This window comes from Mustela lutreola, chromosome 2, assembly GCF_030435805.1.
Source record: "Mustela lutreola isolate mMusLut2 chromosome 2, mMusLut2.pri, whole genome shotgun sequence".
In the NCBI taxonomy this organism is placed as follows: Eukaryota; Metazoa; Chordata; class Mammalia; order Carnivora; family Mustelidae; genus Mustela; species Mustela lutreola.
Window position 1 is genome coordinate 146,734,134 of NC_081291.1, and position 14,848 is coordinate 146,748,981.

A 14,848-nucleotide genomic window follows, 5' to 3' on the forward strand; every position below is an offset into this window, starting at 1 on the left:
ATCATCAATTCACTTTGGCAACAAGTGTTGTGCTAAAGGGACCAGCAGCTCCACAGTGACTCCCTCATATGCTGCAATGACTCAAGCCAAACACATGGCAAAAATACATGACATCTTGTGCTGCTTCTCCACTCCGTGCTCCTGATGAAATTTACTAGAATACTACAATCAACTAGAAGCCGATTAAATAATTCTTGGATATAAAGTGACATTCAGTGGTTCATTTTCAGGCAATTTCAAACTGGTTTGGAAATATCCATTCTTCCATACAACAATAGGGGAATACTTATTTTCAGCATATGAGTCTAAATTTTGGCCAGTATCTAATGACCCACCTCACCTAGCAGTATTACATCCTCTGCTCGCTAATAAATGATTGCATTTTTCTAACTAGATGCTCACTGGACAATGAAAGAAAATAAAATCTGGGAGAGAAGGTTAATTCTATGATCTCGTAAGACTTCAGTGTTTCAAAACTTCATTATACCTTCAATAACGTACACTTAAATATTTTATGCGAAAGCTCAAAAGGAAAGTTGGTCTCAATTTCCATGATTATCAGATGCAGACTCATAAGCCAAAGTTTAAAATATTTTGCTTCCTTTTATTCAATCAATGTCAAGTTATTTTTACTCCGTAATTCTTACTTTAATCAAAAATTTAAATATTTATGTCCCCATTACATAATCTTGGGGGTTTAAATCTGCAGAGCAAACCTAAAGTGGATATATATACAAACTCATTTAATCCTCACAGCAACACTATAAAATAGGTCATGTTATTGACCAGTTCCCTTGATGGAGTACGTGAACCAAAGGAAATGGGGCTCCGATGTCCTAGCACCAAACCCTGATGCTACTTTGTCTCTCAGACACTCGGCCAGGGATTACTGTTCTTTGTTCTATCTTGTTTTGTTCTACGTACATACTTTCAGTTAGTTATTTGCTCATCCCTCCTCTCAATAAGCATGCTCTGACCACCTGAGTAAGGGCCAGGCTCTGGAGAAATAATGACAAGTAATAGAGAAGGTAGGCCTCTTAGGATAAAGTTCCAAGTCTGGGGAGGACAGCAGAGTTTGGACAAAATAATTAAATTCTACCAGCAGCACTACTGAAATGACAGGTAAATGAGAGAAGCAAAGGTTTGGGGACAGTCACTGAAAAACTCTGAATCTCAAGTCCCTCAACCGTTAAAAAAGGCACAAATAACAAGTGTTAATTCTGAAGAAAGTGACTGTAAAACCACGTCAACTTTATATTAACTTCTTTTACACATTACAAATATGCTCATTTGCACTCTATAAATGATGAGCTTGGGGGAAGACACTTTTCACATGGTAAAAGACGTAAAATTACAATGAAGTAATTAAGACTATAAAACTCCAATTTAAGAGATTTGCTTTATAATCTTAAAGAATAAAGGGGACTTGACTACAGAAATAAGCTATAGAAAAATCATACAGTCCTTTCATTAATCAGTATGATCTTCCACCTGAATATATACCTAAAGTACTTGCCTTAATAGCAAAGCAATGACTGCAGTGCAACCACTTAGAACATGAAACATTTAATCCACTTATCATTAAAGCCTCATATGGTGCAAACTGCCAAAAGATAGTATGAATAAAAGCTATTGTGCACTCCTCAGTCAGCTGCCTCTCAATTATGCTTTTTATCAACAATTTTGTCTATTGTCTGCATTCTCTCTCATTTAGGCATCCAGGTAGCAACCAAATTACTTCTTTCATTCAAACTGAGGGACTAAGTTTTAGTTTTAGTCCCTGTTTCTAATTTTAAAAGATTCTTAGTGTTCACCCTAAGGCAGCTAAAACTTATGTTCACAATGATTTCTCATCTTCTCCAATACTTCCTATCTACGGAGCATAGGCCAGGTACCCTTAATACTGGGAGGGCTGATGCAGAGCTCTCCTAAACCCTTGAACTTGCCTGCCGGATTTCAGGGTTAAGAGCTCATATGCACTCTATTTCAGAACTTCTACCAGATTCTCAAAAGGAACCATAAACTAAAAAGATGAGAATGTATTTGGATAGACTCTTTTTTTCAAGAATTAATGCACAGGAAATATATACCAAGGACTCAAACAGTAAAAAGCTATGGAATTAATATTTTCCATTTGAACTCACCCAGATGCATCTATCTACCTGTTACCCATCCACCTGTCCCATCATGCTTCCAAAAAATGGGAAGGTAAAAGACAAAGCAAAACACATAGTGGCTCGGTCAATTTCTATGCACTATTCTCTGTACGTGCCCTGAAAACTTCCTTTTCTTTAGCCTCTGTTGTGATTAAGTTGGTGGCACATGACTAATTCTAGCCGAGGGACCCTTGAGCTAGTTTAACCTCTGAGATGAGTAGAAGCCAATGTTTTTCCCCCATCTCTCTCTGTCTGAGCTTCAGCTACCTCGGAAGCCACATGTTGGAGGAAAATGGAGCAAACTTAGATCCTGGAGTCACTGGATAGAGGAGTGCACCACTGAGTTTACAAGAGCAAGAAATACCTCTTTGCTGGAATTAGCCACCGAAATTGGGGGGTGGAATTGGGGGGAGGGCGGTGCAAGGAGGTAGTGGTTGCTACTCATATCAGCTTGCCCTGACATCTTCAAACTGAAGATAAAAAAATATATGTTTAAATCTGTCTATGCATTAATTAAAAAGGGGGAAACTGTTTATTGCAAGTGTTATTTCTATATTTTTATAAACCATTCATTACAAGCTAGACTTAAACTAGTTTATTTAGTGACATGCTACATAATCCAAAAAGTTTACATCCATGCACCTCCCTAATAAATAAGAATAAAACCTAGCTTAAAGTTCAGATCAAAACAGCTATGTGTCCCTGTCGTCATCCAAGCAACAGTAGAGAGCATTCACACAATGGTGCCAGCCACAGTAGACACAGAGCTAAGGGGGAGAGTCCCACTACACCCCAGAGGACTCAAGTCAGTAAACAATTTTACAGTAGGAACCAGTGTGGGGTGCCATGGGGATATCTCCCACACATGGGAATAAAAGGACCAAGGGAGGTTCTCCAAAGGAACTATCACTGGTATTGAGTCTAGAAGGACAGGTAACAGGTAGAAGTTACTTAAGAAAGAAGGGTGGCAAAGATGTTTCATGAGAAGATAGAATGATGAGAAAGCACAAATGTGAGACAGTAAGATGTGCGTATAAAAAACTGTAGGGAGGCTGTAGAAGAGAGTCTAAACTGAAGGGTACTTCAGGATTGCCTGCCAAGGTGAGCCAGGGCAACATGGTGCTTCAGTTTAAAATTCCAAAGTAAATATAGGACCTTCTCATGCTTTTCTGGGTGCTTCCGGGAGAAGATAAAATGTTTGTGCAACTGCATAATGGACATGATCAAACACTGCTTTAAAAGACTTTGGATGATAATAATAATAATACAAAAAGATGAACATATGAAAATTGTCATTAGCCACATTTTACTCATTTGGATACACTGTCTCACCCTTCAATTTTCCTTTTCACTTGTCTTAAAAGAAAGAAAATGAAGTATTTTCAGGAGGAATTATAATCAAGTGGCTTACTTTAGAAACTTTACAGCCTTATATAATTTAGAAATTTAAACAGATATATTTTACTTCCAGAATAATATTGAGTCTAAAACCAAGAGAATGGTAACCAATGCATAATCTCTCTGTGACTATGGAGCTGTACTGAAAAAAAAAAAGGAGCATTGATCATTTATGTAAAAGGTAAATAAAGTAGATTATAACTAACCATAAAACAAATAGTAATATACTATAAACAGAAACATATTCACTCTATTTTTGCTAAATGGGAGACAGAGACTTCTGCTTGGAATTATTTTTGCTAAGAAAAAAATCAAAAAACATAATTTGACTATTCTAATTAAGGGATTCATGCCTACAGTGTGTCTCAGACCAAACTTAAAAGACATAACCTAATCTTATTTGGTTGATATGAAGAGTGGTATAAACCACAGCACTTAGGCAAACATTTGCTTTGCAAATTTTTATCTTTTCATAATTATTTTTCAGTCAAATGTTTCTACTTTCTACAATAAAGTTTGGTTAAAAATTTCATCTGGCTTTGGAAGTATCCACTTTTGAGCTCTAAGTGACATTTTGTTATGCTGTGACTTTCTTAATCAGGAAAAAAGAAAGTCTGATAAAATAACCTGTCCACCCCTTTGAAATTGAGAATTTGTTTTAGAAACAGTTTTTGAGGTTCACAAAGATAGCCAATTATAGCTGTCAGCCTTGTACTTTGATGGACAGGCCAAGACCTTTCCCCTAATAGCACTGGTTTGTGGGGTTCCTGAAATACATTACGGGATCACAAGAAAGGGATCACAGTAAACAATGTATTTATACATGGATAAAACATGTTTCCACCCTCACAAATTGTATAGTCAAGGTGAGAAGTTGAACTAATGGATTTAAAAAGCAACATACAAAAAAGCGTAAACATCAGGCAGTAAGCTACCCACACAGCAAACAAGATGGAACTAAAGTAACAGAAGACCACTTTCTTCAATCTGACTCTCAGGAAGTATTTGGTTCATCTTGCTTCCTCAAATCAGCCTCTCTACCCTTTTTTTTTTTTTTTTTAACCCCTTCTTAATGTCTGTGACATGTGGTGCCCTCCAATATCACTACTTTAAGCAATCTTCATTCTTTTCTTCTCCACTGACTTCTGTACCTTCCTTTAGTGGGAAAAAAACACGTCTCCATTGGAGGAACACCTCAAGCCTTCTACAACAATCTTTCCTCTGCTTAATTCTCTGACGCCCACTTCTTCTCTTCTTTTTTGTTACTGAATTTCTTTATAGAGTTGTCTAAACTTGTTGAGTCCTCATACATATCTTCCAACTTACTACTGACTCATCTTCTTGGAATCTGGTTTGCGCTGAGGAGTCAGCCTCCTAGCTCCCCCTTCCAATTCTACTCCAAGTGCTCTCTCAAGGGTTACTGCTTTCCTTTTCACTGCCAGTCAGTCTTCTTTTCTCATTTCTTGTCCTATCTGTGGCATCTGCACCATTTACTACTTCCTTCTTTCCTCTTTGTCCTTTCTTGTTTCCTGCCACTTTCTTTGACCTCTCTCATTTCCAACTACTGATTAGATAGGGATGCACTAAGATTTGTCTCTACATCCCTTCTTCTCCCCATCCATCGTCTCTTTGAATATAACACAGCACTATCCTGTGACACAGCACAATCAGTGCTAAGGGAGTGGCTTTCAGATGCTTTCTCTGTAAACTCAACTACCCAGCCAAATCAGTGATCTACTACTCCCTGCTTACTCTCTCTCCAAAGAAAGAGAACACATCAATTCTAACACCTGTGTTTCTTACACTGACAAACAGCAACGCCCCATCCCTGTTCACCCAAACTATAAACTTCAAGCTTGCTAACTTTCCTAGCTTTCCTGTTGAGGAATGAGGGATAAAACACTAGCACAGTACAAAACTTTCACTGTGCACAGTCTTTAAGTACCTTTTTTTTTTTCTCAAAGCGTCACGCTAATTTTCCTGAAATATCTTTGAGTGGGCTATATGATTTTATTGTTCAAGATGGACTACTATGAAGTAGGAACTAAATAATTTCCTATTATTATGACTAAGAGATTAGTCAGAAATGATATTCAGCTTTTCGAGTTCAGTAACTGCCTCCAGGCTTTGGAGCAATAGTAAAAACTTTCTACAGGAAAGCTCAGATAAAATCAAAAGCTAGTGTTTTCTTAACTGTTCATTCAGAAGTGCAAGTTTCCATTCTTTTTCACTTCTTTTTCTAGTTTTTTTTATCTTTTCATTTCTCAACATGCCACAGATATAGTGTTACATTAAGTGATTCACTTACAAAATAAGAAACAAGTTTCCAGTTGTTCCGTTCACTCAAGAAAGCCACTGATGTTTGCATTTTCCTTAAATATTGTTTATATGCTTTTCCAAACTATGAAACAAGACACTGTAGGTAACACAAGTCAAAAACTAGCTCTATAAATTAGCACCAAGATAAATAAATGCAACAGCTAGCAAGAATTACATGGTAAGCCCTGAAGAACTGTTATTCGAGTATTTTCAAATGTCTACAGTGTGTGTTTACATAAGTACTCTATTTAAGCACAAGGGATACATTCCAGGGGAATGAGCCCCAGGAGAAGGCATGATAGCCAGTACTTGGGCTGATGAGAGCATGCTTCACTGTCAGCAAAGACTCTTCCTTTCTCTCCAAACTCCCACCTCACTTTATTTCTGCAAGCCCTGTTTCTGTTCCCAGGCTGTGGTAAGGTTTATTATGCCCTCCATGTCCTAAGACTTCCAGAAAGCCTCATTTCCATATTAATATTTAACTCCTTTCCTCAAACCTTTCTCTTTTTTAACACAGCAAAGACATCCAATGTACTTTTGGATGTTGCTACTGCTGGCTGAAAGTTTAAAACTATGTAGTGTGTGGTGCTCCTTAATAAAAATTGCCATAAAATCCAAATGAAAATAGGAACAGAAAACACACTGAATTCTTCGAAACCACCATGATTTTCTTAACCTATTTCTACTTATTTTATTTAGAATGCGATAACATGGATCAATGTTTATTTTTAGAATAGTACTAACTGCCCTTTTGCTTAGGATTTCTGTTTTCTCATCTAGCAATTCCCCAAAGTTCTATAAATGGAGGGTAATTCAACCTACAAAAACAGTATCTTATAACCTAGAACGTTCTCATCCTACTGTAACCACTGCCTGTTACCACAGGAGAAATTGAGGAATTTCACCCAATTTCTTTCAGTGAACTCTTTGCAGTATTTTAAAATAACTCTTTCCTAAAAATAATAACTAAGAAGAATTTGTTACCACTAAACTTATCCATTCATTCATCTACTCACTCTTTAATTTTCACCAACACACACTCATTTATTCAATAAATGCACATTTGCATATCCAGCTGTTTGATGAAATAATATACTTTGTTGATATAGCAGATTCTATATTCTCTAGTGTTAAAAATACATTTTCTCCTTAGAGGAAGGTGCTTGTTTTCTATACCTTTTCTTTCTTCCCATTACATGTATTTTCGCTCTTAGAAAATTCTTTGGGGCCACAGAAACCAGTTTCATTAATTGTAGAATAAATTTTAAATATGACTTGACTTTTCTAATTTATGGCTTATCTTGAAGGAAAAGAAGAGCCTGGACTCTCCCCCACCCCCGACACCACTATTCTTTCAAACAGATTAAAATTTATACCACCAACTATATAATAAAAACAACAATTATACTTTGAATTTTAGTGTTCACAAGAGTGATACCCAAGTGTATCATTAGTGGGCAGGATTCTGGACAAGGCTTACTTCTCAGAGTTTACTTTTAGACTTGGATTTACAGGGCTTTTCAGATAAATGAGTTATTTCACAAACAGGATGAAGCAGAGTTTATAAAAGGTACTGTGCTGTGCATTATCTCCTTTAGATTTCATTCCATCCAGGAAAGCAAAGTGATGGGTATGCTAGAGAGGACACATGATACAAAGTAACACAGTGATTAAATGCAAACCTGTCCCAGGAAACTCACTAACCCAGTCAAAGTTCAGTGCTTCCTCCACAGCCTTCTTACATGATTTTTATTCTTCTCTGTCGTAAAGCTCCTGACTCCATCAAAAGTGCCACAGACATTACAAACCTCAAGTAAAAACTGATCCAATTCCCTAAGACTCAGTAGATTTGACTGACAGGTAGAAAATGGCCAATTTGAGGCCTTAAACAAGAAATCTAACTCTAAAACATCTTTCAAATGGAAAAGTATAACGTAAAAGTAATTAAAGGATAGTTGTTACTCAATTTGAGATTCTGTTAATAAAAATAAAGTGTCAATTCAATTAGCATTTTTTAAGTAATTTCCTTTCATTCCGTTACTTTTCAACCCACTGGAGACATTTAAAAAACAATTTTGGTTCTCTCATGAACCTAAAATCAAACTTTCCTCTGAGTTGAGATGTCCTGTTTCAAGGGCTCTATTGCCACGCAGCAATCTTACTATTGTACTGTTAGGTACTCCTTTGTTGTATGGGAGTGTATTAAATGTTTTTTGCAAATACACCAACACAGTTTCAGACAGAAAGTCACGAATGGTGACTATGACCAAACACAGGTCACTTTCTTTAGAGTGTTTTCCCTCTTCGTGCTGACCTTTTTATGTCCAATGACAAAATTCTCCTCGAGGAGAGAATGCACTGTTTTGATTTGGACTGCTGCCCGTCATGTTTTTTTAAACATGGTAAAAAAACAGACTAAAACTGCCTAGAATATGTCCGGGGCAAGTTTTAGGAGAAAAACTGGTACTCAGTGATCTCGGTTATTTCACGTGTACAGGACTTCACGAGGAGTTCAACTTTTAGTAGTTAGTAATACTGCTTCAATAACATCTCTAACTTACTACCGAATTTAAACTCACCTAATGAATGCCTGAGATAAATTAAAATCAGGCATCAGGAAACAACAGGAAAGAAAAGAAAAGCTCTGCTGGGGAGTTTCCACACACAAACAGTAAGTTCAACCCTCTAGAATTCAGGGACACGACCATAAAAGCAAATGTTGGAAAGAACTATAGTGAGTTAACATGCGATTGCTGTTCTGGTGTAAATCTTTTATGGCAAAAGCAGAAGACTGTGTGTGTGCATTTCCATCTCTACGCATGCAGAGAGAGAGAACGGGAAGAGAGGGAGAACTAGAGGGAGGGGTCCAGTTTACAGTCACATCGGAAAAGGAAAACACCTGTTAGTGGTGATTTTGCCACTTTGGACTCAATTTTTTGTTTACCTACACATTGATGTGTATTTTGCAAAGCAAAAATTTTTAAATGTGCAATGACTTAGCACGTGATTCAAGAGTTTGCTCTTGAGATACTAGGGAGCGTTCCACACTATCTTAATATTATAGAAGCACGACTGTAACATATGGTCTTTTTCAAATTAAGGAGACACAAATGTTCACAGAAACATTTGGTGTGATTTTAACTCTCAGTTGAAGTTTTCTAAACAACCGTCCTTCAGGTGCCAGCACAGAGTATTTCGGCCTTGACTGCAAGGAGCTAATGTATCTACCATTTACTATGCCAAGTAAGAGCAAGACCTGTTCCGATTACCCAAAAACACCTGTATAGCAACTTCAATATCAACAAAAAAGGTTAGTTTTAACACTAAGCATAGTTAATTTTTTTCTTTTTATTGTGTTTCATGTTTTCAAAACAGACTTTAATGGAAAGATGCTTTTTTTTTTAAGATTTTATTTATTTATTTGACAGAGATCACAAGTAGGCAGAGAGGCAGGCAGAGAGTGAGGAGGAAGCAGGCTCCCCGTTGAGCAGGGAGTCCTATGTGGGGCTCGATCCCAGGACCCTGAGACCATGACCTGAGTCGAAGGCAGAGGCTTTAACCCACTGAGCCACTCAGGCACCCAGGAAAGATGCTTTCATCTTATTATTTGGGGGAGTATACATCACAAGAGGAAGCAAATTTGTAGTTAAAAAGTCTCAATGTTTTTGAAATCGTTCACCTTCTAGATTTACACTCTGACTTCCCACATCATCTGCATAAGCTCTTCACTTTATGTCCACGTATTACAAAACACCACTTCATGACAGTACATATTTAAAAACTGTATTTTGATGACTTCTTTATGTAAGGTTATATATATATATATATATATATATATATATATATATATATATATATAAAATCAAGGATGTATGATACTTTTTTCCTCAAGTGTCTGGCACCAAAATTGAGCTTTTAAAGCTAGAAATACCATTTTTAATTGTATGAAAAGCTGTAAATGGATTCTAATAGATTTTGATTCCTTAAAGTTCTTTTCTCTAAACTCTTGAAAAGTTTTTAAAACTCACAATACTTTACTCCTACATTCATTAATCAGGCTGCACTGATGGTTTCCATTTGGCCAGGTCCCTAAATCAGTCACTACAAAGAATAGGTACTGCCTTAACCCTGAATCTGCCTTAACCCTTCCCTGTCTCTAAGGGAGCCCCAGGCACCCTGCCCTTCCTTCATGGCAGCCCGGCTTTCCTATCCCTTTGGTGGCCACAATATCCTTAAATGAGTTCTTCTCTTACTTATCAAGCATGCAAAAAGGGCATGCTTTTTTACTTAGGGTCTGGGAAAAAGTTTCCCAGACCCTAAGTAAAACACCGCAAACAAGTAGAATGAACATCCCTGACCTCACAAAGTTGAGAATCTAGCAAGGAAAGTCCTAGATCTGACTAGCATTCAAGGTTAAACATTGACACTCCAACTTAGCCCAGGTTAACTCACTCTCCCCAGGACTAGAGCCCCAGCTGCTGGTCTGGGTTCTGCTTCAAAAAGAAAGACAACAAGAATGATAATCCTACCATGTGCTTAACTGGGACTATTCTCATCATCTGGTGACATCGATGCCAGTCCTTGTCATCAACCCAGACGGACAGAAGTTCACCTACCTTCTGGATGGAACCACCACTCCATGTCTGGGTAAGTTCTGATCTTCGATATCTTTCCCCCCCCCCTTTCTCCACTGACCTGCCACTGAGGTAAAATGTCTTTTGATGGGGAAAGCATATAGATTCTTGGAGAATGGAAGGGCATCTAGTCCCCAAGATCCTGTCCCTATCTAATACTGTCTGGGTTTCTGATTTTCCCCATCCACGCATTTCATTCTGTGAACATACTTTATTTTTAATAAATAATTCCAAATCTATCAATTATTAATAAAAGTCACTTACTAGAGGTGCTCTTTAATTTCCATCATCTACTGTCCACGATAATGCAATACAACAGATGCTATTATTAGTTTCATATACAGATGAAGAATTGTAAAAGGTTATGTAATTTACCTAATATCACAAGCTGGCATGTGGCAGAGCTGCAATTCCAATCCTTGAAGGCTCTACCTCTAGAGTTGACTCAAAACCACTAAACTAGGCTACTTTCCTCATCAGCATACATGACATCATGATTTATGCATCATAAAAGCTATGAGTACACATGGAAGCAGGGTCAGAGCTCAGAGACAGGATAAGGTTTTGCTTCACGTTGTTGCTACTGTGCACGGAGAACATACATGTTCCTTTTTCATTTGGTTTTCCCCAGCAGGCAGATTTTGGTCTGAATTCTGACTCAATCACTGTATAGTTGTGTGACCTTGGGAAAATCACATAATAGCATGACCAATTTGTTGGCTATTTTCTATATGCTAGCCACTGCGCTAAGTGCTTGGCATACACTGCCTCATTAAATTAAATTAAATCTTCACAAAAACCCTGACAAGGAGATGATATTCTTCATATTTTAGAGCATGTGAGACTATGACTGAGAGAGTAAGCAGCCTTTTTCTCTAAGGTCAAAGAGCCAGTGGGTGAAAAGTAGTCCAGACTGAGCTGGAAGGAGGCTTGAGTCAAAGCATCTTGATGGCACTATGCCATGACAAAGGGAGGACCACACTGGGGTCCTAGCATTCAGAGCCAGGGGTTACAACTAATTAGGACCTCTGCTCATTGTCCATCAGTCCGGAGAGTTCTCATTCTCCCCAAGAAAGGACAGGAATACACAGGAAAGAGTAAACAGTGTACACTGAGAGGTACCAGTCTTCTGAGTTGAGGGATGGCAGAAATGAATACTCAGGGATAGTTACGATGGACATTAAGAACCTTATTTGGAGAACTAGCCTATGACTTCGAAGACTTACAATGAACAAGTACTTTGTTGTTGTTGTTGTTGTTGTTTCTGAAATAAGTGTTATAAATTTCTATCCCAAGGGACGCCTAGGTGACTCAGTTGGTTAAGCTGCTGCCTTCGGCTCAGGTCGTGATCCTGGGGTCCTGGAATCGAGTCCCTCATTGGACTCCTTGCTCCGAGGGGAGTCTGCTTCTCTCGCTGCCTCTGCCTACCTCTCTGCCTGCTTGTGTGTACTCTCTCTCTCTCTGGCAAATAAATAAAATCTTAAAAAAAAAAAAAAAATCTATCCCAAAAGTATTCCAGCTATTTTATAAATTGAACTTCCTAAAAAAGAGCATTCAGAGTTTACATTCTTGGTTTTTCTCTTAGGTCTGTACTGGGTCTTGAGTCTATCTTGGGCATCACTCAAGGGGACTGGATTACAATTATACCTCCTAAAAAAATCACATTAAAGGAGGCTGGGCAAGGCCCTATTAAATGATGACAGGTATCCACTCAAGTCAGGGAGAATGTGGATTTTGAAGTAATAATTCTAAGTCAGGCAACCAGACACTTAGTTAATAAATACACCATATAATTTCACATACATATAATTATTGTAGCACTGAGAATGTGCACTCTTTCCACTTTCATATCACAAGTAAACAGACATCTTTAAAGATGCAAGCTGAGGGATTTTTTCAACTTTGGAAACAATGGAAATCAATTAAAATTTTTTGCTTAGAAACAGAAAATGAACTGCCTACATATACACATGGGCCTAATCTTTTCAATTTTAAGAACTTAAATTTTCAGAAACCTGTCATAAACTAGGATCGTAAACTAAAATAAATGGCACGCCAGAAGTTCAATACTCCCTTCAAACAAAAACATTTTAATGATTCTTTTGCGTACTTTTCCCAAAATCCTCATATAAGGAAAGCCACACTAAACAAGGCAGACATAAAAGGGCAATTCTAAAGGCCTCAATCGGGCTACACTGTGGGAGTGAGCCCGTGTTTATCGGTCATGATCAGACACAGCTGATGCTGCATGAAATCACTTTAATTCCTAGAGTCTATTCATTGCCCTGAAGACACAAACAAGATGGCCACTCGAATGGACCACACCGTCCAAACAGAATCACGGAGAGGCAAGTGAACTGGATTGGAATTCAGTGATTTGCATTTTGGTCTTGGCTCTGGGCTTAAAAACTGTGAATTAGCAGTCCTCTGTTTCCTTATCTGCAAAAGGGTCATTCCATTATTTATTCAATAGATTTTTCTATTCAGGTAGTGGCTAAGAGCTTCATGGCACCAATATTTTGTATCATGTACCTTTTTTGTACATCCTAAAAAAGAAATCACTAAAGTCTAAATATTACTGTACTGAGTTCAGCTTATGTGAAGTTACCTTGTGAAGCTATCTTGTCCCTTAAACATTAAACACAGTGGATACCACTAATTCATTATGTTCTGTTAAAAATATTTTAAGTAATTTTAAAGTTTTAAGATAATTTTGTAAGGGGAGCCTGGGTGGCTCAGTCGTTAAGTGTCTGCCTTTGGCTCAGATCATGATCCAAGGGTCCTGGGATCGAGCCCCGCATGGGGCTCCTCACTCAGCAGGAAGCCTGCCTCTCCCTCTCCCACTCCCCCTGCTTGTGTTCCCTCTCTTGCTGTGTCTCTTTCTGTCAAAGAAATAAATAGAATATTTTAAAAATGTAAAAAATAAAATAATTTTGTAAATGCCTAATGTCAATTTCTCTATCTCCATATTTAATTATATTAAATATATGATTAACATAATAAATAATCTATAACACAATTTCAATTCTTGTCCTAGAGGAATAGAAGAATTCTAAATAAACAGAAAACGGAAACATGGTTTGTAAGCCAACCTGAGAATAATGCAAACTCTTGGCTTAAGACTGTGCCTTACATTTTCAAAAACAGTAAACTCATTATAAATAATACAAGAATTAAAACATTACAGTTTTCCTTTTCTGTTTTTACATATGAAATCAATTATCCAATTTAACGCACTAGAAAGACTTCAAAACATTCCATTCACTTATACTCTTGAGGTCTAGAGGAAATAAAATTGGGATATTTTCAAGTGTAAATAAATACTTTGTTGCACCTCTTTTAGTTTTAAAAATAAGCATCCTAAATAAGCACTATCAAAGAGGAGCTTGATTCTTCATTTTGTACAGCTATTTCGTAAACATTCTTCTTTTTCATTTTTAAAACCTCAGTTACCGATTTAGTTATTGAAATGAAGGAGTTTCAGTGTGACAGCTAATAGCCTGAATTCCAACTACAGGGAATCCATTAACAGATTGAGTCCATATGGAAAAGAAAACAAAAGAAAAAAAGAGACATAAATGGAGAGTAAGGCCACTGAAGATCTCACACTAGAAGAGCTGCTTTAACCTCACTTCACAGATTAATGCTTATGAATGAGGCAGGGTAAAGAATAAAGGGTTATAAATAATGCTGAAGAGGGGCGCCTGGGTGGCTCAGTGGTTAAGCCGCTGCCTTCGGCTCAGGTCATGATCTCAGGGTCCTGGGATCGAGTCCCGCATCGGGCTCTCTGCTCAGCAGGGAACCTGCTTCCTCCTCTCTCTCTCTCTGCCTGCCTCTCTGCCTGCTTGTGATTTCTCTCTGTCAAATAAATAAATAAAATCTTTAAAAAAAAAAAAAAATAATGCTGAAGAGATGATCTGTGTTGTTTACTCCAAGATGCTGGTGAGCTCTCTCCTCCACACCCACACCCCCAACACCTTTCATCCAGGTTATTTACACCCACATGGAGTGATTTTTTTTTCCAAAAAATTAGGGGCAGGGAATCAGTCCCTTTTAAAAAATGAAAATAAAGGCCTAAAGAAAAGAGACTGCTACATTTAGAATGCTAAGCAGTGATATTTGACAAAGGACAATAACATACCCTTGCACTACCAAGATCTAAGCAGCTCTTCCCCTTCCTTTTGAATTAATTACGGCTTTAGAAATTCAAGTTTAAAGAATTTAAGGGTATAATAATTGAATGTTTCTGGTTTTGAACATTAACAGGTAAATAAAATACAGGCTTTTGGAAACATGAATAACTTCTAATTTATTTTTGACTGTTTTAACTGTTTTCATTCT

The 14,848-nt window shown here is 37.5% G+C and overlaps 1 protein-coding gene across 17 annotated transcripts in view; it reads right to left on the reverse strand.

Moving 5' to 3' along the window:
• Positions 1 to 14,848, reverse strand: part of MBNL1 (muscleblind like splicing regulator 1) — a 200,411-nt gene that overhangs the window by 91,486 nt on the left and 94,077 nt on the right. The gene's annotated exons all lie outside the window — the stretch shown is intronic.